This window comes from Apium graveolens, chromosome 4, assembly GCF_009905375.1.
Source record: "Apium graveolens cultivar Ventura chromosome 4, ASM990537v1, whole genome shotgun sequence".
NCBI classification, from domain to species: Eukaryota; Viridiplantae; Streptophyta; class Magnoliopsida; order Apiales; family Apiaceae; genus Apium; species Apium graveolens.
In genome coordinates, this window is record NC_133650.1 from 45475845 (window position 1) to 45500060 (window position 24216).

Sequence of the window (24216 nt, forward strand, 5' to 3'; positions counted from 1 at the left end):
CTTAAAAGGATTTCATCCTCAGAATCTCCTACGAAAACAAATGAGGGTACTTTTCTCTCATATTACTTTCTAACTCCCAGGTTGACTCTTCAACCTTTGGGTTTCTCCACAATACTCTTACTAACTTTACCACTTTATTCCTTAACACTTTCTCTCTTTTTTTCTAGAATCTCTATCGGACTCTCTACATATGACAAATCTGCTTGAAGTTCTATTGGCTCATATTCGATTACACGCCTGGAGTCTGGATTATACTTCTTAAGCATCGATACGTGAAAAATATTGTGAATGTGCTCCATGTGCGGAGGTAACGCCAACTCGTAAGCTACTTTGCCAACGCGCTTTAAAATCTCAAAAGGTCCAACATATCTTGGGCTCAGTTTTCCTTTCTTTCCAAATCGTGTCAATCCTTTCCACGGCAATACTTTCAGTAATACTAGATTTCCTTTTTTGAATTCCATATCTTTCCTTGATTGATCTGTATACTTCCTTTGACGATCTTGTGCTGCTATCAATCTCTTCTGGATAACTTCAACAACTTCCTTCGTCTGCTGCACCAATTCAGGTCCAAGTATTTTGCGTTCTCCTACTTCATCCCAATATACAGGAGATCGACATTTGCGTCCATAAAGAGCTTCATAGGGTGGCATCCCAATACTGGCATGATAACTGTTGTTGTAAGCAAATTCTACCAAGGGTAAATGCTCGTCCCAACTTCCTTTGAAATCAATAGCACAAACATGTAGCATGTCTTTGATTGTCTGGATCGTTCTTTCACTCTGGCTGTCCGTCTGTGGATGGTAAGCCATACTCATATTCAATCTCTTTCCCAAACATTCTAGAAAACTCTTCCAAAATCTTGAATTAAATCTTGGATCTCGATCGGATACGATAGACACAGGAACTCCATAACGAACTACGATCTCTTTCAGGTACATATGGATCAACTTATTTAGTGAAAATCTTTCATTTATAGGAAGAAAATGAGCTAACTTGGTAAATCTATCCACTATAACCCAAATGGAATCATGATTAGCTTTTGTCCTTGGTATTCCAACTATGAAATCCATGGCAATATGCTCCCACTTCCATTCTAGAATCTCCAATGATTGCAACAATCCACTTGGTCTCTAATGCTCTGCTTTAACTCTTTGACATGTGTAACATCTGCTAACCCATTCCGCAATTTCCCTCTTCATAACTGGCCACCAATAATTTTTCTTCAAATCTCTGTACATCTTGGTACTTCCTGGATGGATTGAATACCTTGAATTATGAGCTTCCTGAAAATTTTCATCCTTCAACCCCGTCACTGGTGGAATCCAAATTCTAGAAGAAAACCTAAGAATACCTTGATCGTCCTTTTGAGTGCACAATTCTTCACCTACCAAATGATTAATGTCCTGATTCATTATCTCTGCTTAACACTTTTTTATCTTTTCTAACAACTCCGGCTGGATAGTCATACTATACACTTTTGCTTCATCAGGCTTGCAAACTCTAATTTCCAATTCCAGTTTCTGAAATTCCTTTTATATCTCTTCGGGTACTGATAACACATTCAACTTTTCTTTCCGACTTAATGCGTCCGCCACAACATTTGCTTTACCGGGATGATAGTTAATCGTGTAGTCGTAATCCTTGATTAACTCTAACCATCTCCTCTGTTTCATATTAAGCTCCTTCTGCGTGAATATGTACTTCAAGCTTTAGTGATCCGTATAGATCTCACATTCTTCTCCATATAGATAATATCTCCAAATCTTCAAAGCGAATACTATAGCTGCTAATTCCAAATCATGGGTAGGATACTTTTGCTCGTGTGGTTTCAATTTCCTTGACGCATACGCAATAACCTTATCGTGCTGCATCAGAACGCATCCGAGTCCTTTATGAGAAGCATCACTATAGATTACAAAATTCCCTTGATCATCTGGAAGTGACAAAATAGGTGCCGTAATTAATCTTCGCTTCAATTCCTGAAAACTTTCTTCTCATTTATCGTTCCATATGAACTTTTCAGTCTTCCGTGTAATCATCAATGGTGTTACAATCCTTGGGAAATTTTGAACAAATCAACGATAATATCCCGCTAATCCAAAGAAACTTCTTACCTCTGTTGGTGTTCTTGGTCTTTCCCAATTTGTAATTGCTTCAATCTTCGTTGGGTCCACTTTTATCCCTTCATTACTGACTATGTGTCCTAAGAACTGAACTTCCTGTAACCAAAACTCACACTTTGAAAATTTAGCGTATAACTTCTTTTTCCTTAAAATCTCCAAAGCTATTCTTAAATGTTCTGCATGATCCTCTTCTATCTTTGAATTAATCAAAATATCATCTATAAACACAATAACAAACTTTTCCAAGTATTCCTTGAAAATTTTGTTCATCAGGTCCATGAATGCTGTTGGGGCATTGGTCAATCCAAAAGACATCACTAAAAATTCTTAATGTCCATACCTTGTTCTGAAAGCTGTCTTTGGTATATCTTCCGGCTTAATCTTTAGTTGATGATATCCCGATCTCAAATCTATCTTGGAGAAGTACTTGGCTCCTTTCAATTGGTCAAACAAATCATCAATCCTTGGCAATGGATACTTGTTCTTGATTGTAAGCTTGTTGAGCTCCCGATAGTCAATGCACAGTCTCATGCTTCCATCCTTCTTCTTGACAAATAATACCGGTGCACCCCATATGGATACACTGGGTCTGATTACTCCTTTCTCTAACAATTCTTGCAATTGCTTTGCTAGTTCCTTCATCTCAACGGGCGCCATTCTGTATGGGGCCTTGGATACTGGTTCCATTCCAGGTGCTAAGTCGATCGCAAACTAGATTTCTCTGTCTGGAGGAAGTCCTGGTAACTCATCGGGAAACACGTCTGGAAATTCATTGACTACTAGAATATCTTCAAATTTTCCTGGCTCCTGACTTCTATCAATCACATAAGCAACAAAATGCTCACATCCTTGTCGTAGTAACTTTTTACCTTGAATCATTGTTAAAAATTTCTTTGCTTGCTTCTGACCATTAAACGTTACTATTCTTCTGTATGGCGTCTTTACTATTACCTTCTTATTTCGACAATCTATCTAGGCATCGTGCATAAATAACCAATCCATTCCTAAGATAACGTCAAACTCTCTAGCTTAAATGGTATCAAATCTATACAAATCTTATTACCAGAAATCTCAATCTAACAATTCCCACAAACTTGATTAACAGATACACGTTCTTGATTAGCTAATTCCACAGTCATTATTTCATTTAAATACTCAATTGGACAATTTAATTTACTAACAAAATCTTGAGAAATAGACGATCGAGTTGCTCCTGAATCTATCAACACTTTGGCACATAAAGGATTCACATTAAGCATACCTGCCACGACATCGGTATCCAGGATAGCGTCCTTCACAGACATATCAAAAACTCTAGCCCTTGGAGTCTCATTCACCGCTGGGGTAGATCCCATAATTCTCAATGCATTACTGACTGGGGCTGGTGTCTTGCAATCCCTGGCTATATGTCCTGGCTTCCCACATTTGAAGCATGTAAATCCAATAGGTGGAACCTTAACCGCTGGATTCCAGATAGGCTGATCCTTTTTTGCTGGCTCTCTCGTTGGCTGATTGCGGCACTCCCTTAAATAGTGCCCTTTCTGATTACACTTGAAACAAACCACATTCAACTTGTTACAGACTCCTCCATGTTTCTTCCCACATACCTGACAATCTGGAAAAGTTAGCCTCAACTGATTCGGCTGATTCACATTGACTGGATGGTTGCCTCGACCTCTATCACCTACATTTTGTTTGTTGACATTAAAATTTATCCCCGGCTGAAATTCGCCCTTCTTAAAATTTGGAAACTTTCCTGGTTGTGACTGTCCTTCATTTCCTTCAAACTTCCTCTTCTAACTTTCCTTTTCCTTCTGTGACATCTCACTCTCTGTTTCTGCAATCATGGCCTTTTGTACAACTCCTGCATAGGTATCCAATTCAAAGATGGCTACCTTCCCTCTGATTCATGGCTTCAGACCTTCCTGGAATCTCTTAGCCTTCTTCCTGTCAGTATCTACATATGACGGCACATACCTTGACAATTCCTCAAACTTACTCTCATAATCAACTACCGACATATTTCCTTGTTTTAATTCTAGAAACTTCGGCTCCATTTGATCTTGAACAAACTGGGGAAATGTTTTTCTAAAAATAATTCCTTAAACCTCTCCCAAGTAATAACATATGTACCTTCCAATGTCTTTACAGTATCCCACCAATAGGTGGCCTCATTCTTCAAATAATAACTTGCAAACTCAACCTTCTGTTCTTCCTTCGCTTTAACTAAAGCAAACGACTTCTCTATTTCCTTTATCCAAACATTTGCTTCAATCGGATCTAGGGAACCCTTGAATTCTGGTGGGTTTACTACCTGAAAAGTTTTGAAAGTTACCTGGGGATTGGTTTGTCTTTGTTGTTGTTGAGTCAAGTGAACTGTTTGTTGAGCCAAGATTTGGAGAATATGGGCTATTGATGGGTCTATGGGTCCTGGGTTTACATTCTGGTTAGTATCATCTTGGTTGTTATTGTTGTTGTTGGTTTCTTCATTCTGGGTGTTGGTGCGGGTATTTCTTCTGAGAGGCATTTTCTGTAAAGAATCAAACACCTTATTTAGCTTTTAAATCAAATCCTTTGCATAAAAGAAAATTTTTGTAAAACAGGAATATCTCTTTTTGAAAACAGTTGTAACAGTTGAACTAAGTAAATTGCATGCTTCTTTACAGAATATAAACAGTTAAAGGAAAAAGGTACATGGTATCACAGGGGTATAACTGGTGCAATAAATAAGGTAAAGTAAAACAGGTGCAGTAAAGTAAATGACAATGCTGGAAAGGAAAAGGTACTGATATATATAGATCAAAAGTTTTAGGTAGTACAAGCGTAAAGACGCTTCGGAAGTAAAAGCAAAAGGGTACAACAACCTACTCACTAGTCTGCAGATCTAGTCTATAAATACAACCCAAAAGTCTACTGATACATACTACACACTACTGTACATACTACACAAACACAACAGCACCGATCAACATCTCCATCTCTGGATCTAACTCCAAGGAAACTATGGTCCTCCCAGCCTCTCAAAGTCTTCCATCACCTCACTAGCCCATCCCATAAGTGCATCAGGGCCTCGGCCAGGTAATGTAGCTCCATGTAGCCTAGCCTAAAGAATCTTGTGTGTCACATGGATCTCCTATCGAAGCTCCCTCACACCACGATCAACATCTGTAGTCCTGATGATATGCTGCAGCTCTCGGATCTGTGCCAACAAGGAATCACGCTCCAATAAAAGAGCCTCATACCGGTAATAAGGAACAAGATGCAAGGTAGACTGGAATGGGGCACTCACAACTGAATGCCCAGTAGAATCTGAATCAGCTGGTGGAGGTCCTCTGATAGGTGGCCTCATGCCTGGGGTGGAATAGGCTGCAGTGGTACGGGCTGCAACACAGGTAGAGGTAAAATAGCCAATACTGGTGGAACAATAGGACGTGGATCTGAAGATGGTACTCCAACTGAGGGCTCTGAGTGATCAGCTGATATGGGGATGAAAGAGTCGGCCATCGCTGCTATCTGAAATCATATCGCAATATAAGAATCTCGAACCACGACATATATTATACTAATACCTGTTACACCGTCACACTCAACTTCTCGACGCTCTATCTTTCTATTTCTTACTTCTATTCCTAACCCTCTACCCATTCCCGTCAACCTAGGCTTGTGTCAGTGACTTATAACCTTTAGCTCTGATACCAAACCTGTGGCGCCCTCCAAACCCGGGTCAGAAGTGTGGGATCCACACACACACACATCTTATTTATAACCTGCTTATAACAATATTAAAGATAATAATAATATGCAGTGACCCTATTTACGAACTACCACAGACCGTAACAGGTTAAAGTATGTACACAAGCCACACACACACACTTATATTACAAACGTACAAATCCCAACTATTCAAACTCAAATCTGAATACTAAACATTAATACAAACTTAAACTATCTCAAAAGCTGCCAGCTAGTTTAACTCGATCAATCTGGACCCCTAGCTCTCGCACTGGATTGGGGATCCTCGCTACCAACTGGTTCCTTCTTAACAGGAAAAGAACATAAACAACATCGCACAAATGAGCTAACTAGCTCAACAAGTCACAATGACAAGACTGAGAATAATGATCATCAAGTGAAAAGGGTTATGATATCAAGTGAACAATGATTAATGATTTAGAATTGGATATTATATTTTCCCTTTAAAAACCAAGATTAAGCTGCTGATCAGTCACGCACTAACCCCGAGCAAGGCACACGGCTCTGCTCTAATTACTAGATCCAAGGCATACATTGGCCTAACTTGACCACCAATCCGGTCTGACCACGAATCTGGTCCACAATTTTATAAAACAATCCAATTCTAACATAATAACAGAATAATCAATGTAAAGCAATAAACAAAATCATAAACAGCATTGGATGCTCAATAATGAGATGGTTTTAATCTTCACAAAGGGACAATATGGCGATTTTAAAGAATGGATGTTAAGTAATGAAAGAATTGGATTACAAAGGAATTAACGTTTCAAGGTTACAAGGATTTGGTTTTTCTTCAAAGCATAGGGTACAATGGTTTGAATATGTAAGTCATTTGATTCTGTGGTTGGTATTTAGTTTGTATGTATTTGTAGAGTAGTATCGTATATTTGTGGTTCGTATTTGGGTATACAACAATCAATGGTTTAGAAAAAATAAGGTTTACGGCTCAAGATCAATAGCTGGAATCAGGGTTTAGGGTTCAGTGCTTCAAAGCACTTGCAATATAGAACATGACTATCAATCAACTACAATATATCTCGAGAAAGTTCAGAACACTTGTCTGGTACTAGCTTGCTGTACTATACTAATTTCCAATCACAACTGTGTTACTCCTCGGCTATCTGTTTCCCTTTCCTACGCCTTGCCTCTTCTGCTCACATAACATAAGTATCTATCAATACTCACCTCATACGATTCTATTCGGTATACACTTCTATCTACCCTTCGTTTCACCCAAATCTGATTAACGGATTGAAAGTTACGCAATAAACAAGTAAACACCGAACATAAAGATCGACAGTCAAACAACAAGTCACATATAACACATAACACGTCAAACAATTAATGATATATCATTTATAAAGGAGTCTCGGGTCATAGACAAGGTTTTGGGTATTTAAATGATATTTAGTACATTTTTCGAAATTTAAACGGGTCGTTAGATTAATTTTAAAGCAATAAACAGGGTTCGATTGGCCAAATCTGGCTTCAAAACAATTTTATAATAATTATCAAGCCTTGGAAATAATTTAAAATAATATTTTAAAGCTCGAAACTATTTTTCAGAATTTTTAAGTCATTTTTAAATAATTAAATCCAATTAAATAATCAATTAAAATCAATTAATAAATAATTAAACTAATTAATCAATTAATATTTAAATTAATTGATCAATTGATCAATTAATTTTTAATTAAATTTAATTAATTAAGTAATTTAGATTTATTTTTGAATTAAAAACAAATTTTGGAATTAAAATAAATGATTTTTGGAATTTAAAATAATTAAAACTAATTTTTAAAATCATTTTATAAAAAGAAATCCTGTTTTTGAAAAGTTTATAAACAGAAATCTGAATTTTGAAAGAATTCAAAGCAGAAATCCAGAAATTGCAAAGTTCTGGAACTTGTAGGTACTAATTTGTAAAAATGCCAAAAACAATATTGGTTTAGGAGTAGTTTGGATCAAAACCGGGTTTTTAATAAAAAAACGGGTCAGGAAATCGGGTCGCCGGGTTGGGATGAACCGTCGGACGAACCCAGAATCTGGTGACCCCTCCTGGATTCCGGTGACCTCGATTGGGGTTCAAAATGATTTGGTTTTTCAAGGATTTTAATGTAAAAAGATTCTAAATCGGTATAGGAACATAGACATATAAAAATCAACTACGAACAACAGCTCTGGGACAAACTCCGGCGAGCTCGATTAAAAACCAGCAGAAACTTCAAATCACAACTCACTTCTCTACAGGCCTCGTCGATTTGCAAGACTTATACGAATTGATTGCAAATTCCATAAGGAACACAACCCACCTCTCTAGAACATCTAACAATCCCGAAATAAGAAACCCCCAAATTCAATCAAGAATATTCAAATAAACTATTAACCCTAATTTCTAATTCCGAAAATTAAACCCAAAATTAAACATGTTATTGAACTCCAAATCAAGAGTATAATATACCAAAATGATCATGAGAACAAGCTCTACAACATACAATCATCAAATCATATAAACAATCTCTCGAACAAAAATTCATAATTTAATTATCAAGAAATTCGAATATAAATAATTAAATCAGAAAATACCTTTGAAATCTGCAGTAAAAAGGATGAAAGATTTGGATTCTAGATTTCAGTAGCTTCGTTTTGAGTATATGTACGCCATAATCGGATGATAACACCTCCGAATTTGTGTTTGATTACGAAGAACAAAATATAATTATAGTATTTTCTTTGTAAAAACTCTGTAAATACTGTTTACAAATGATTTCTGGTACAAAATAAAATACGGTAAAGGCTATTTATAATTACGGAAAATTGGTATCCCATTGGATCATTCCAGATACAAAATAGTACGTTTATTTATAAAAACTGATCCAAATGGTACCGATTTTTGGGATAATTATCCAAATCAGTACAATTTGTACTGCGGTCTTGGTCTCAGCGCCTGGTTACACGTATTACGAGGTGATAATCGTAATAGTTTAATAAAAAGATCTTGTTTATCAAAAATACGAGTTTTATTGATTTACCGAAACGAATAATGTATCGAAAATATTGCGCCGAGACCCGTGCAGGACGAACCGTACGCCGGATCGAAAAGTCGAAACATGGAAAATGCTCAGAATATTGCAAATAGGTTAGGAAGGAGTTCTCGGAAAAGTTTCGGGTTATAAAAACGTAAAAACTGGTGACGTCGGTTGGTTCCCGATTATATTAAATAGTTTATAAATACTCGGAAAAAGATTTTATAAAATCCATAAATTTCCTATAAAATCATAAATCAACATAAAAATAAATAAGAAGATATGACAATTATCCATATTTTATTTTGGACATATAAAATTAAAATACTCAATTGATATTATTTTTTAACATTCAAATACATATACCACTTAAGAGTTCATTCACATAATAAATACTGGACATGCATAATATTTATTTATTAGAAAAAATAATTACACGATATATCCCAGATATTACAATGGAGGGCCCTCAGGTAAGGGAAGTAAGCACCACTGTCTCTACTAATTCTACCTCCCAAATTTCTTTGCCTTTGAGTGTGGCTATGACATCTGTGTCAATGACCAAACAGATGCCTATCGAATCCATCGAAACAAAAAATTCCAAATCCAAAACAAAGAAAACCCCCTCTGGTTTCTCTCAAAAGAAACCAGTTTCAAAATCTACTAAAACTAAAGAGGGGAGTGTGAAGGGTGGTAAGGTAGGTGAGAGACAGGGTGACCATCAAAGAAACCCCAAGAATAAGGATTGAGAGGTTAGTGTACCCAAGCCTAGCCACACCACAGTTTCCCAACAAAGTGTGTTGATTAATAAGGAAATTAGCATAACTCTAGTTTCATCCTCCTAAAAGGATGCTACTATTGAAACAATCTCCCAACCAGGAGCACAGGCCAAGAGGGTAAGGGACACAAGCTCACCCCAAACTTATGACAGAAATAAGATATCTAAAACCATTGGGGATGCACAGGGAACACACACAGTGCAAACTGCAGCTAAAGGCTCAGTCACTGTACCATCGCAAATTCAGTTTGATGTGGCTCCAATAAATGTGGAGTCACAGCCAAAATCTTTAATCATAGAAGCACCAAAAACACCAAACTCTCCCACAAATTCTCTTGATGTGGATATGATCAACACATCAATCCCGGATTCTCCCTCTTAAACACTGCTGGGGAAGCCAAAATCTAGTGCAAGTGGGCATCATCTTTTAGATAATTTGTTGGCTCACTTGCCAATTCTTTCAGGAACTGTTGAGATATATGTGCCCAAATTATCATCAATCTGCATAGAGTCTACAATAGTTTCCACTCTAAATTCTATCATTTCTTCTATTCCGGTGGATATTGTTCATCCGTCGGTTAATGATTGTATCCCGACGGATGTGCCTAACAGCAGTCATCCGTCGGCTATCCTAACTACTACCCCGATGGATGTTCCTCATACATCGGTACTCACTACACACACTAAAATTTTAACAATTCTTACAAGTGTAGATGAGTTAGTAGTTGTACAATCACTCTTAGGACCGAGGGAAGGGAGTGAACTGAGTGAGAGGCTGAGTTGCTCTCAGGAAAAAGGAGAGGAAAAGAGAGAAATCATGCAGGCTATTTCTTCCAGCCTGGTAAAAGAGAGTGAGAGGAGTTCCACCTTAGTAGGTGAAGGTGAGGGTGTGAGGGTGGTCAGCCAAGGGGAGCCCTTGATGCAAGAAAAGAGAGAAAATGCGAGAAAAGCAGGTACAACTAAATGGGAAGAGCCCATTGTAAGTGAGTTAATGGATGTCAATGAGGCTGAGAAGAAACAACTAATTCAGCAAGAATATCAAGCTATTTTATACTATGTTTCTTTTGAAGTTGAGGCATTTACTCAACCTATGTCAGCATATTAAGTCCTAGCTGAACAGGATAATGTGGCTGCAGAAAGGATGCTAAAATTGGTCATACAACTGCTTCAATGCAAAGGGAAAAAGATGGCATCTCAGCCATGCCTCCCACAGCTGGTGATAATGTTGATTATGGAACTGGTGGTTCTGAAGAATTCTTTAGAGATAAAGGTGGTGATGAAGAAGAGTTTATGGACATAGGGGGAGAAGCAGGCCCTAGCTCTAGATCAAACATTCCATCTTGGGTGTTCTCTAAAGAATGTGATGAGCAACATTTCAAGTCTACTCTTTTTCACATCATTCAAAACAATCAGACAGCTCTTCAAGCCACCACCAATAAGCTACTTCAAGCACATCTCAATTCTCTCCAACTGCACCAAATTCAATCTCTTCAACAAAATATGGATGTCACTTCAAATAAAACAAAGATTAACCAAGTCAAGAAGGACGTCTCTTAAAGATTGGATGCTAAATTTCCCAAAACAACCATGCTTGACATTCACATACAATTGAGGAAGAACTCTAATCTTGTAACAAAAGTGGATTCCCTGGATACAAGACTAAAAGCTGTGGAAGCCTCTCTCACTTCCATTCATTTACATCAAGCCCAACAAACTCAGTTGCTTCAAAAGTTGGTGGTTGTACAAACTTCAACCTCCACTCAACTTGATGCTAACAAAAAGGGGGAGAAAGATTCAATTATCCCAGTTAGTCAAGGAGAGCCAATCAGTGAGGGAGATAATGTGATTAATATACAAGTTAGCCAAGTAATTGTTTCAGAAATTACTTTCCCCAAGCCACCAATATTGGACAGCATTGATCTGATCCAAATAGCAGCTGTTAAGCTGTATCTAAAGTCAAATTTCAAGAAGCTTGATGTTGCAGCTATTGAGAAGGAATTGGATGACAAATGGAGGAAAATAGATGAAGAAATTACAAAGAAATTTGGGCTAATTGAGAAACCAGACAAGACTTTTCATCACTACTCTCAAGTCAAGCAAATCTCTGTGAATGAAATGAGTCTAGGTAGTTTGGAAAAGGGCCAACCTTCATGCATAAAGTCTCCAAAGGCCAATCTGGTTTTAAAGCCTATGAAGAACTATCCAAAGTCTTCAGACAAAAATCCTGTGGATCTTATGTTTGAGACTCCAAGGCCAGATGAAAAGAAGCTGTTGGCAAGGTCCATTGCATTCTTCAAAGATCCAACTGATTCAATGCTGAAAAGAAGAATTGTCAAGCAAGCTGCTATCTTGGCCAAACTTCAAGCTGTGAAAACTGCAACTGAGAATTCTGAGAAACCACCTGTGATAACTAAAGCTCAAGATCAGAAACTGCTCAATCAACCTCAACAGAAAAGAAAGTTCAGATTTAAGCTCCATTCCAAAAGAAAACTGTACTTCAGTGATGAGGAAATGGAAGACTACATTCCCAAATAGTCTACAACTTCAACTCAAACATCCAAGCCCTCACTGGTACATGAGGAATTTAAGGTGGATCCTACAAAGAATTATCATGGTGAGCCTATAATTCCCAAGGATGAGCCAATAGACTGGGAAAGTTTGCCAATTCCTAAACTTAAATTACCAATTTTCAACAAAGCAAAGAAGACAAAGATAAGAGAAACCAAGAAGATCAAGCCTGTGACTCTCAGAACCAAAGCCCTAACCAGAGCTCAACCAACTGTCAACAAGGGAGATCTTCTATACATCTAAGACATTAAAGAATTTTCAGAGATTAATCTCTACATGGATGAACTAGACGAAGTGAGAGCAATTGATGCTCACAGAAATCTCCCTGAAAGACTGGTGTTTAAATACAAGGGAGGGAAAGAAATCATATGGCCTCTTCATAGGATTCTTCAAGAAAGCTGCTCTATACTGATAAAGATCTTCTCATCCTTCAAGAAAAACTTTGGATTTAATGTAACTGCAAGGAAATTAGTCCTAAAGAAGATAGAAGCTCTTAGGAGTAATAAAGCCAAAAATGCACTCCCAAAGACTCTATCAATTCCTTTCACAGGAAATAGAGTGTATTTGAGGCCTTATTGGCTGATGAAATTCATGGATGACAAGGGTGTTAGAAGATTCTTCAGACTGGATGACCAATTGAGTATCTCTAGCAATGAAACTCTACTGGAAATGCAAGAAAAACTGGACCTATCAGATGCTGAAGAACTTGAATTTCACAGACAACTCCAAAATCAAATAGAAGAAAATAACAGGAAGCTTGGGAAGAAATCCAGACAATCAAGGAAATAGAAATCATCTGCTCGGACTAGAGGAGCACCTTGATAATGATTTTGAGAACTATTTGTACACTTTACCTTGTTCAATTTTCAATAAGTTTTGTAGCACTTACTAGTTTCATCTACTATAACTCAATCTGTACATTTATAGTGTTTCATTATCATCAACTTTCTCTTAATTTATGGCTACAATTTCAGTAGATATAAATTGGGGGAGATTGTTCGGAATATGTTGTGAACTTGATGATAAGTTTAAACAAAACACCTTAGTAGATTTAACTTAGTGAATTTGTAGCTCTCAACGGATGTTCTAATATAGCCTTGACGGTTGATCTTAATAGTCCCGACGGATGACAACTGAACATCCATCGAGAGTGTAGCTTATGTAACAATAAGTTTTGTAGCACATTTCTTCAAACAACATGTTTTAGTTGACTAGATGTTGTAGGATTCCGTAAGTCATGATGACTGCTAGATTGATGTATAGAATAGGTTGGCCAATTGTAAATATAAGATGTCTTATAATCATGTACAAGTGAAATAGAGTCAAGCGACAGAAAGACTCCCAACGGATAATCTACAAAGGCTTCTGACGGATGATCACCAAGGCTCCCGACGGATGACCAACATAGTCCCGACGGATGATCATATTCAAAATAGTTGTTGATAGTGACAACACAGTCACATGCGTCAGGTGTTTGCAAAAGGAATATGGTAGCCTGTTAAGTAGGATTTTGAGAACAAAGAAGCATTACCATTTCCATGCAAATGTGAAGATATTCAAAGATGCTGGATAGAGTAATGTAGTAGCATGATATTATACTAGATTCATCTTTGTTTTATTGTCTTGTCTTATTTTCATGTAACTTGGTGATATATAAACCAAGAGTAGCAAGTAGAACTAAGTAACTACGAAAGCTTATTTTTCCAGAGAAATAGATAAGGCTGTATCTGTTAAGAATTTCTTTGTAAGTTTGTTTGTTCACTTGTAAGCAGCTGTGTGCTATTCAAAGCATCACATAGTTCTCAATCTGATATATATATATATATATATATCTAGTGGATACATTCAAATCCACCAGAAAGTTTTAAAGTTTTGTCTTTATTAATTAGTGTGTTGATTTCTATTATTCTTTCATTCTGCACTACTGCAAATCAAACACTGTTATATGTATTAAATTAGAACATCTTTAAAATCTTAAAAAGAAGCCAGAATTACATTTAACCCCCCCCTTCTGTAATTCTTGTTGTATTGTTTGGGAATAACATAGAATTAAAAAGTTCACGTTGAACACGACCAATATCTTCCAGAACATCCCTTTTATCGTTACTAAATCAGGGAAGAAAAGCGGATAACCGTTGTTATCTTTTGGAGGTTATATGGATTGACCTCATTTTGAATACATATGTTACTATGAAATTAGGCATAGACTATCGAGGTGGGAATGATTGAATAAGATACCCTTATCAGGGATATATGAGTTGATTTATCCATGTAAGAATGCAAATACCTTTTTAAAGGTGGAATTAAGGATAGAACCTCGATAACTTGAGATGAACCATGGGGGAATGTATAAAGGTTGGAATTTCACCCTTAATAGGGACATTATGAGTTTGGGTAGTACGGAATGAAGGACTAAGGTAACAACAACCTTTAAAGATTAGTGAAGGAAGTTTTCAGAACTATATAGATAATGGTTCTAGTATTAGTAAATGTTATCTGGATATACCATGTACCTAGGGAGTGCATGATGAAGGATTTAAGGATAGGCTTAGAGGTTTTTGTTAGTGCAAAAATACGCGCTAAAAATACACACAAGTATACGCGTTCGCAAGTAATATAGAATACTTTCTAGTTCGTTCCCACAGAGACTCAGACTAATTATTGTTTAATTAAACTCACCCACCAACGTATGATTACTTCTCAATGTTAAGACACTAACACTTAGAATTGTTGACTAAATATTAACTACAATTAATTACTTAGTTTATCACTTAAATAACACTTCAATTAACAATATTAAAACACTCATGAGATCACAACTTCATTATTACTTCCTTCAATAGTTATTATTATTACCTTAGCATGTGACAGTGATGATATTAATCGAATAACACGAAACTGATAAAAGCCAACTTTCATTGTACTAATACCATTCTACCAAGCATCCACAATTAAGATAGAAGTTGAATAAGCATCAATTATGTTGAGTTTCTATATGTCTACAGAAATTGACAACACAACGATTTAAGCACAAGTTATTCCTTTTGATTACACAGGGCAAATAAAACTGTTAGAGTTACCCACTAATCATGCACATCATACATGAACCTATGCTAGCATGGCAAGTTCTAAATCTCAAGATCCACCGTCACTTCACAAGAGATTAACACCCTATCTTATATGTTCGCGACACACATAAGACGAATAGGCACAACCAATACTAGATATCATACAATCATCACACACTAAGGTATTAAACAATTAACTAAAGAATTCCATAGCAAATCCGTTACGACCCCATGATCACGATTAGCCCATAATAGCACTTATCGTCATCATGGGTTCATATGAAATCATGATAAACAAAAACAAGAGAATAATAACTAAACTAATTATATTAAATCAGAGTACGTCACAAGAGTAATTAGGTTCAAAGTAAGAAAACTAGCATCCAACGTTACAACGAAATAAGAATCACAAGAAAATATGCTTCCTCTTCGTTGATGTGTGCTAAAACGGTCTTCTTCCTTATCTCCTACGCTCCTTGCTTAATACCACGATCCAACCTCATGAAAACGTCTCTAAATCTACTTATATAATAGTCCCATAAAACTCAGATTACATAGAAGTGGAAGCCAAACAGAAGTAGAAGTCCTAAAATATTTTATCTTTTTTCCCGACCCTGCGCTCAGCTTTCTGCGCGGCTGCTCAGCATAGCTGAGCGGGTGCTCAGGGCCCTACTGGAAAAATCCTGAGTTTGCTCCGTTTCTTCGCTGTAATCTGCCCCTATCTTTCCTCTCGCAATGGTGAACACATGCCAAGGCTTATTCTTGATGATTACTCCTCCAAAATGCAACTAATACCCTGAAATGCATAAACACTAGAAAAACGCATCAAATACACAAAATACTTGAATTCAAGGCACCAATTTAAGCCATTTTAAGATATTCTAAGTGGTATAAAATGCCACTTATCATACCCCCAAACTTAAATCGATGCTTGTCCTCAAGCGTCACAGACTCAAAAACAAATAAAAACATGCATGAATGCAATCTATATGAAAATGCAGTGATCCCCCTTACTACGAACAAACCAACCAAATTGCAACATCTCAACAAATGCAGTTAGGCGACTAAAGATCAATAAACTCATACAAACGAACATACAGCCAGAAACGTGGTGTGTGCAGATGCTTAACAGATATGCTTCGGAACTAGATCAATTATTATGACTCAACCATCATCAAGGCAATCACATGATTATACAAAGAATAAAAATTCTAGGCACAAAGTAACATATAACACTACAAGAATTCTGGAGCTTATTATGGAATCATGCTTTTTATTCACAACAACAATGCTTATTTGACCGTGCAATGAGTGAGGTCCACAAAAGACTTATACAATGGTATCCATGTAGCGAGCGTTAGGTTAGGGGATCCCAGACTCTAAAAGCCTTAGGTCACTAGGCACAAAGTCCCCTAAGAACTTAATAACTCGAATACCAAAGAGCCCACTCATGATCAATTATACATAAACACCACAAATTTTTTTTTCTTTTCTTTTTTTCTTTTTTTTTCTATATTTTTTCTCTTTTTTTTCAAAATTTCTGAGCAAGTGCGTTTCGCTCCGTCTTGCTCAACCCTAGACTACTCGCATAACATGCGAGCCGGCTACTAGCCAATTGACGCCTAGCCACAACTAGCAACAAATTCCATTTTTTTTATTCCATTATTTTCTTTTTCATGCCTTTATCACTAAGAACCTATTATCAAATTCTAAGCATAATAAATAGATTATCCTCGAAAGCAATCAGATCATAACAACAATCTAGCCCTTAAGCATTCTCTAAGACTTAGTGAAAATACAAGTGCTTCTAGCATGCATATCAACCTACACGACTCAATATCACTTTAATGCTATCACTACACTCGCATCAATATCACAAATCAGTCGATAAATCATCGCAAAAGGGATCATGGTATATGCATGAGCTATATGACATGATAAACAAATAAAGCTATAAATAAAAAAAAACTATATGGCAAAAATTATACAACTATATGAACTAAACTATCATGAATATGCAACTATATGACACACATAAAATATTCCTTAACTACCACCCCCAAACTTAAAATCTTCACTGTCCCCAGTGAAGGTAGTAGAAAGGAACACAGGGTATACCTACTCGGAGTCATCATCATCATCACCCTCAGTGGGTGGAGTATCAGGTGGCGGGTATGCAGAGTCCTCACCAAAAACTGGCCACTGGATATCAGCTCCAACGCCCCGAAAAGCAGTCCCTAACGCAAGGGTGAGCTCTTGAGCAAACCTGCCCTGTGTCTCGTACATGGCATCCATCCACCGTGAAAGCCTCCTATACTGGGCATCAGCCATCCCAGCACCCTCTTGAGCTCTTGAAGAACCAGCCTCATCACGCCTAGGCCTAGCCATAGTAGCACCTCGTGCTGGACGCCCTCCTGGAAGACGATAACCCAGCCCATGCTCCTCGGGCTCACCACCGGTCCACTCCTGCATCACATTCAGAGTCCCAGAATCAATCTGAGCGGCCGACAACTGCAACTGCTCATGAGCCGGCCAGTTCACTCCCACTGCTCGGCAAAGCTTCGTGACCGTGGATGCATAAGGGATGTTCATGTGCTTAGCTCCCCTCAAAAACTTCAGAATTCCTTGGTAGATAAACTCACCAAGGTCCACATAGTACTCCTCATTAAGAATTCCCCACAACAACTGTGCTCTCTCTACTGTGACCTCGTGTGCATGCGAAGAAGGCAAAATATTAGCACAAATAAATGTATTCCATGCACGGGCATACCTGTTCATAGCGATCACCGGGAAGTGACGATACTTATTAGTACCGGTCTTGAAGGTCCAACCTGTGCCCGACCTATAGAGAGTAGCACAAATCAAATCCAAGTCGAAATCCTCAGCAGTCTTCTCATTCCAGTTCTCCTCCTCGGGCTTCCTCTCTCGCTGCCCAATCACACGGCGAATCGCCGCTGGGTGGTAATCAACCGTCAGCCCTCAGACCACAGAAAACCCATTCTTCTCGGCCTTCGCGTTCGCATAGAACTCGCGAACCACACTCATCGGCACTGCTTCGGGCGACTCACAAAAAGCTATCCACCCCTTCTCTGCAATCATAGCTAGCAACTAACCATCCCTCCCCGATGGCAAAAACCCTATCTCCTTCAGAATTGGCTTCCCCAAAAGCCTAGTGTACTCCTCCTCCGCAGCTCTGTCATTCAACCGAGGCCTCGCAGCAATACCCCTCGATGAATCAGCAGTAGGGACTGTGCTACTGCTATCAACAGTTCGTGCTCTCTTGGGTGCCATTGAATCTTGAATAAAATTGTTTAAGAACTATGTTTTTGTGCTTGGGAGAGAGTTTGAGTGTAGAAGTTTTGTGGGAGATATGTAGGATAGGTGTATGTATATATAGGGTGTGGATTAGGTTAAAATTAGATTAGGAGTGGGGTTGAGGGATAAAATCATGGGGTAATAGGAAAAGAATTTGTGGGTTTATGGGCTGTGATTTATTTTTTTATTTTCTGATTTTTTTGGATTTTTTATGACTTAAAAAAAAATTCTGGCAGCCGACCCCTGAGCGGTCGCTCAGCAAACCTGAGTGGGCGCTCAGCTTGCTGAGCGGTCGCTCAGCAGAGCTGAGTGGGCGCTCAGGGGGTCACTAGAATTTTTTTTTCAGTCCCGTTTTTCAGATTTTTTTGTGTTTTTGGATAGGTTATTAACTTCTAAGGGTTCCTGTAACAACAAATCATGGGTTGCCTCCCACGCAGCGCTTCTTTTTCATCATTAGCTTGACGGTGCGTACCTTTCTCAAGTAGTCAATAAAATGGCACTAACCACTTCTCGGTTTGCCATGTCCCCATAGTAGTGCTTCAACCGCTGACCATTAACCTTGAATGCTTGGTCCAGATCATTCTCAAAAATTTCCACCGCTCCATGTGGAAACACAGTTTTGACAATAAAAGGTCCAGACCACCTTGATTTCAACTTCCCTGGAAAAAGTCGGAGACGAGAGTTGAATAAGAGAACTTGTTGCCCCGGCACGAATAACTTAGGATATAGCTTCCTATCGTGCCACCTCTTCACCTTTTCCTTGTACATTTTGTTATTCTCGTACGCTTGAAGTCGGAATTCATCAAGTTCATTAAGCTTAAGCATTCTCTTCTTACCAGCTGCATCTAAATCCAGGTTTACCTTTTTCAACGCCCAGTAGGCCTTATGCTCAAGCTCCGCAGGTAAATGACATCCCTTACCGTACACCAACTGAAACGGGGACATACCAAGTGGAATTTTGTATGCTGTTCTGTAAGCCCAAACAGCTTCATCGAGCTTTAAAGACCAATCCTTCCTTGACGGACAAACAACCTTCTCTAGAATGCGCTTGATCTCTCTGTTAGACACTTCTGCTTGACCATTTATTTGCGGATGATAGGCAGTAGCAACTCAATGATTCACATTATAACGCTGCATCATAGAAGTGAACTTACGGTTGCAGAAATGCGACCCTTCATCACTTATGATTACCCGAGGTGTTCCAAACCTTGTGAAAATCTGCTTATGAAGAAAATTCAGCACTGCCTTTGCATCATTTATCGGTAGAGCTTTCACTTCTACCCATTTTCGACTACCATCAATATGTACTGATTATTGCAGGACGAGACAAAAGGCCCCATGAAATCGATTCCCCAAACATCAAAGACCTCGACTTCAAGCATCACATTTAACGACATCTCATCCTTTCTCCTCAAATTTCCCACTCTTTGGAAACGATCACACCGTAAAACAAACTGATGAGCATCCTTAAACAAAGTAGGCCAGAAAAACCCTGCTTGCAGAATACGAGCTATCGTCTTCTCACCACCATAGTGCCCACCATAAACTGTGGAGTGGCAGTCTCGTAATATCCCCTCCGTCTCACAGAACGGGATACATCTCCTGATGATCTGGTCAGCTCCCTGTCTAAACAAATATGGTTCATCCCATATATACCACTTCACCTCATGCAGAAACTTCTTCTTTTGAGCTGAGGTCAAATTAGGAGGCATTATATTGCTGACAAGATAGTTTACAATATCTGCAAACCATGGCTCTTCCTCCTGAATTACGAACAACTGCTCATCCGTAAAAGATTCATTGATCAATGTCTTATCTTGTGAAGTAGACCCGGGATTCTCCAACCTAGAGAGATGGTCAGCTACTTGATTCTCAGTACCTTTTCGATCCTTGATCTCTAACTCAAATTCTTGAAGTAAGAGCACCCAACGAATGAGTCTCGGCTTCGAATCCTTCTTGGAGACCAAATAGCGAATGGCCGCATGATCAGTGAATACTGTCACTTTTGTCCCAAGAAGATAAGATCGAAATTTCTCGAAACCAAAGACTATAGCCAAGAGCTCATTCTCAGTAGTGGTGTAGTTCATTTGGGCCCTATTTAAGGTCTTACTCGCATAGTAGACCACATGAAAGAGATTCTTCTTGCGCTGCCCAAGAACTGCACCTACCGCGTAATCACTTGCATCACACATCATCTCAAACGGCTCTGTCCAATCTGGTGCTGTAATAACTGGTGCAGTGATCAAACTCTTCTTGAGAGTCTCGAATGCCGACAAACATTCATCATCAAATTTGAGAGGCACATCTTTCTCAAGCAAATTGCATAATGGCTTAGATATCTTTGAAAAGTCCTTGATGAACCGCCGATAAAAACCTGCATGACCAAGAAAACTACGGATTCCTTTCACAAAAATAGGTGGTGGAAGATATTCCATGACTCCCACCTTGGTCTTGTCCACCTCCAGACCCTTTTTAGAGACCTTATGCCCAAGAATAATGCCTTCACGCACCATAAAATGACATTTCTCCCAATTGAGCACCAATTTAGTTTCCACGCACCTTTTGAGTACGACACGAAGATTATTCAAACATTCATCATACGAATGTCCAAAGACGGAGAAGTCGTCCATGAACACCTCGACATTATTTCCAATCATGTCAGAGAATATCGCCATCATACATCTCTGAAAAGTGGCCGGGGTGCCACATAACCCAAACGAAACTCTGCAAAAAGCAAACGTGCCAAATGGACAAGTGAAGGTAGTCTTTTCCTCATCCTCTGGTGCAATACAAATCTGATTATACCCTGAATAGCCATCCAGAAGACAATAATACTCATGACCAGCCAACCTGTCAAGCATCTGATCAATGAATGGGAGAGGGAAGTGATCCTTCCTTGTGGCTTTGTTCAACTTTCAATAATCCATGCATACTCTCCATCCTGTAACTGTTCAAGTGGGGATGAGCTCGTTCTTCTCATTTGCTACCACAGTAATACCTCCTTTCTTAGGCACACATTGTACGGGGCTCACCCAAGAACTGTCAGAAATAGGATAAATGATGCCTGCATCTAGCCATTTCAGAATTTCTTTCTTCACCACCTCCTTCATGATAGGATTAAGTCTGCGCTGCTGTTCAACAGTCGGCTTACTACCTTCCTCTAGCAGAATTTTATGCATACAATATGAAGGGCTGATCCCCTTGATGTCTACTATGGTCCATCCAATAGCCGATTTGAATTCTCTCAAAATCCTTAAGAGCTTGTCTTCCTCACTACCTGAAAGGTCAGATGCAATAATAACAGGTAAAGTAGATGCATCACCTAAAAAAGCATACCTCAAGTGTTCAGGTAATGGTTTGAGCTCCAAGGTAGGTGCTTCCTCTATTGATGGTTTGAGCTTTCCTTCAGCATTCTTGAGGTCAGAAGTACCAAGAGATTCAAACGGCATGTCCAGCTTTCGCTTCCGGGGAGAAGCATTCAGATATTGTAATTGCTCCTTGCCATCTTCATCATCATTGTCAAAATCCCCCACTAAGGCCTTTTCCAAAGCATCAGACATTAGCATGCGATCGAGTTCCGAAGTAACCGCAGAATCAATCACATCCACCTTTAAGCACTCCTCATCTTCTGTAGGGAATTTCATTTCCTTGAACACGTTGAAGGTCACATCCTGATCTTGTACCTGCATAGTAAGTTCACCTTTCTACACATCTATCAAGGTACGACCAGTAGACAAGAAAGGTCTTCCCAAGATTATGGGGATCTTCTTATCTTCCTCAAAATCCAGAATAACAAAATCTGCAGGAAAGAAGAGCTTATCCACCTTGACTAGCACATCCTCCACTTTGCCCCTTGGGTAAGTAATAGAACGATCAGCCAATTGTAGAGACATGTATGTGGGTTTTGGATCAGGCAAATCCAACTTTTTGAAGATCAACAACGACATCAGATTGATGCTTGCTCCCAAATCACAAAGGCACTTGTCAAAAGTCAACTTGCCAATGGTGCAAGTAATGGTGAAGCTACCTAGATCTTTAAGCTTTGGAGGTAACTTTTACTGCAAAACAGTGCTGCATTCTTCCGTTAGAGCAACGGTCTCAAGGTCATCCAGTTTCACCTTCCTTGAAAGAATACTCTTCATAAACTTCGCATAACTAGGCATTTGCTCCAGAGCCTCAGCGAAAGGTATACTGATGTGAAGTTTCTTGAACACCTCTAGAAACTTACCGAACTGTTTATCCAGCTTTTGCTGCTGCAATCTCTTAGGGAAAGGTGGTGGAGGATAGAGCTGTTTCTCCCCTGTATTACACTCAGGCAGAGTGTGTTCAATAATAGTCTTCCTTGGTTCCGTCGCTTTCTCCTTTTTCTTAGCTTCTTCATCTCTAACTTCAGCTTCTCCTTCTTTTGCCTTTTCAGCATCAGCAACTTTCCCAGACCTTAAGGTAATAGCCTTGACTTTCTCTTTAGCTTCCTTCCTGCCTGGTACTTCCGTGTCACTGGGAAGTGTGCCAGGTTGATGATTGAGCACTGCATTGGCTATTTGACCGATTTGATTTTCCAAGGTCCTGATAGAAACCGCCTGACTCTTGCATAACAGCTTAAGTTCCTCAAAATCAGCACTAGTAGGTACAGCTGCACTTCCCTGTTGAGGATATGATTGCCTTTGAGCATACTGCTGTGGTTGCTGGAATCCAGGTGGATTAAACTGTTTACTCACACCTTGCTGATATGGTGGCTGAATAGCATTCTGATTGTTACCCCAACTGAAATTTGGATGATTTCTGTTGTTAGGATGATAAGTAGCTGGCACAGGCTGCTGTTGTCACTTATAATTATTCACATACTGAACAGATTCATTGACAAGAGAACACTGATCCGTAGCATGAGAACCTGCATAAAGCTCGCAGACCATAACTATTTGATTAACTCCATATGTAGCTAGAGAATCAACCTTCATCGACAGCGCTTGGAGCTGCGCTGCAATAGCGGTGGCTGCATCAACTTCCAGAATACCTGCTACCTTTCCAGGCATCATCCTCTGAGTTGGGTTTTGGTGCTCATTTGCAGCCATAGTTTCGATCAGATTATAAGCCTTAGTATAGCTTTTGGCCCATAAGGTGCCTCCAGCTGCTGCATCGAGCATGGGCCGAGATTGGGCCCACAAACCATTATAGAAACCAGTGATCACCATCCAATCGGGCATTCCATGATGTGGACACTTTCTCAACATTTCCTTGTAGCGTTCCCAAGCTTCGCACATAGATTCTGTAGGTTGCTGTGCAAACTGAGTAAGAGCACTCCTCATAGCAGCAGTCTTTGCCATCGGATAAAACTTCACCAGAAACTTTTGCGCAAGATCTTGCCAAGTAGTGATGGACCCAGCTGGTTCAGAATGTAACCAGTCCTTAGCTTTGTCCCTTAGTGAGAATGGGAAAAACCTCAGCTTGATAGCCTCATCAGTCACACCATTATACTTGAAAGTGCTGCAGATCTTGAAAAAATTCCTTATGTGCATGTTGGGGTCTTCAGTCGCAGCTCCTCCAAAAGAAACAGAATTCTGCAGCATCTGAATAGTGCCCGG

At 38.9% G+C, this 24216-nt stretch overlaps 1 non-coding gene across 1 annotated transcript; it reads left to right on the forward strand.

Moving 5' to 3' along the window:
* Positions 1 to 23836: 23836 nt before the first annotated feature.
* Positions 23837 to 23943, forward strand: LOC141722111 (small nucleolar RNA R71). The gene has a single exon (XR_012575141.1). It is a non-coding gene; the product is annotated as a small nucleolar RNA R71 (small nucleolar RNA).
* The last annotated feature ends 273 nt before the right edge of the window (positions 23944 to 24216 follow it).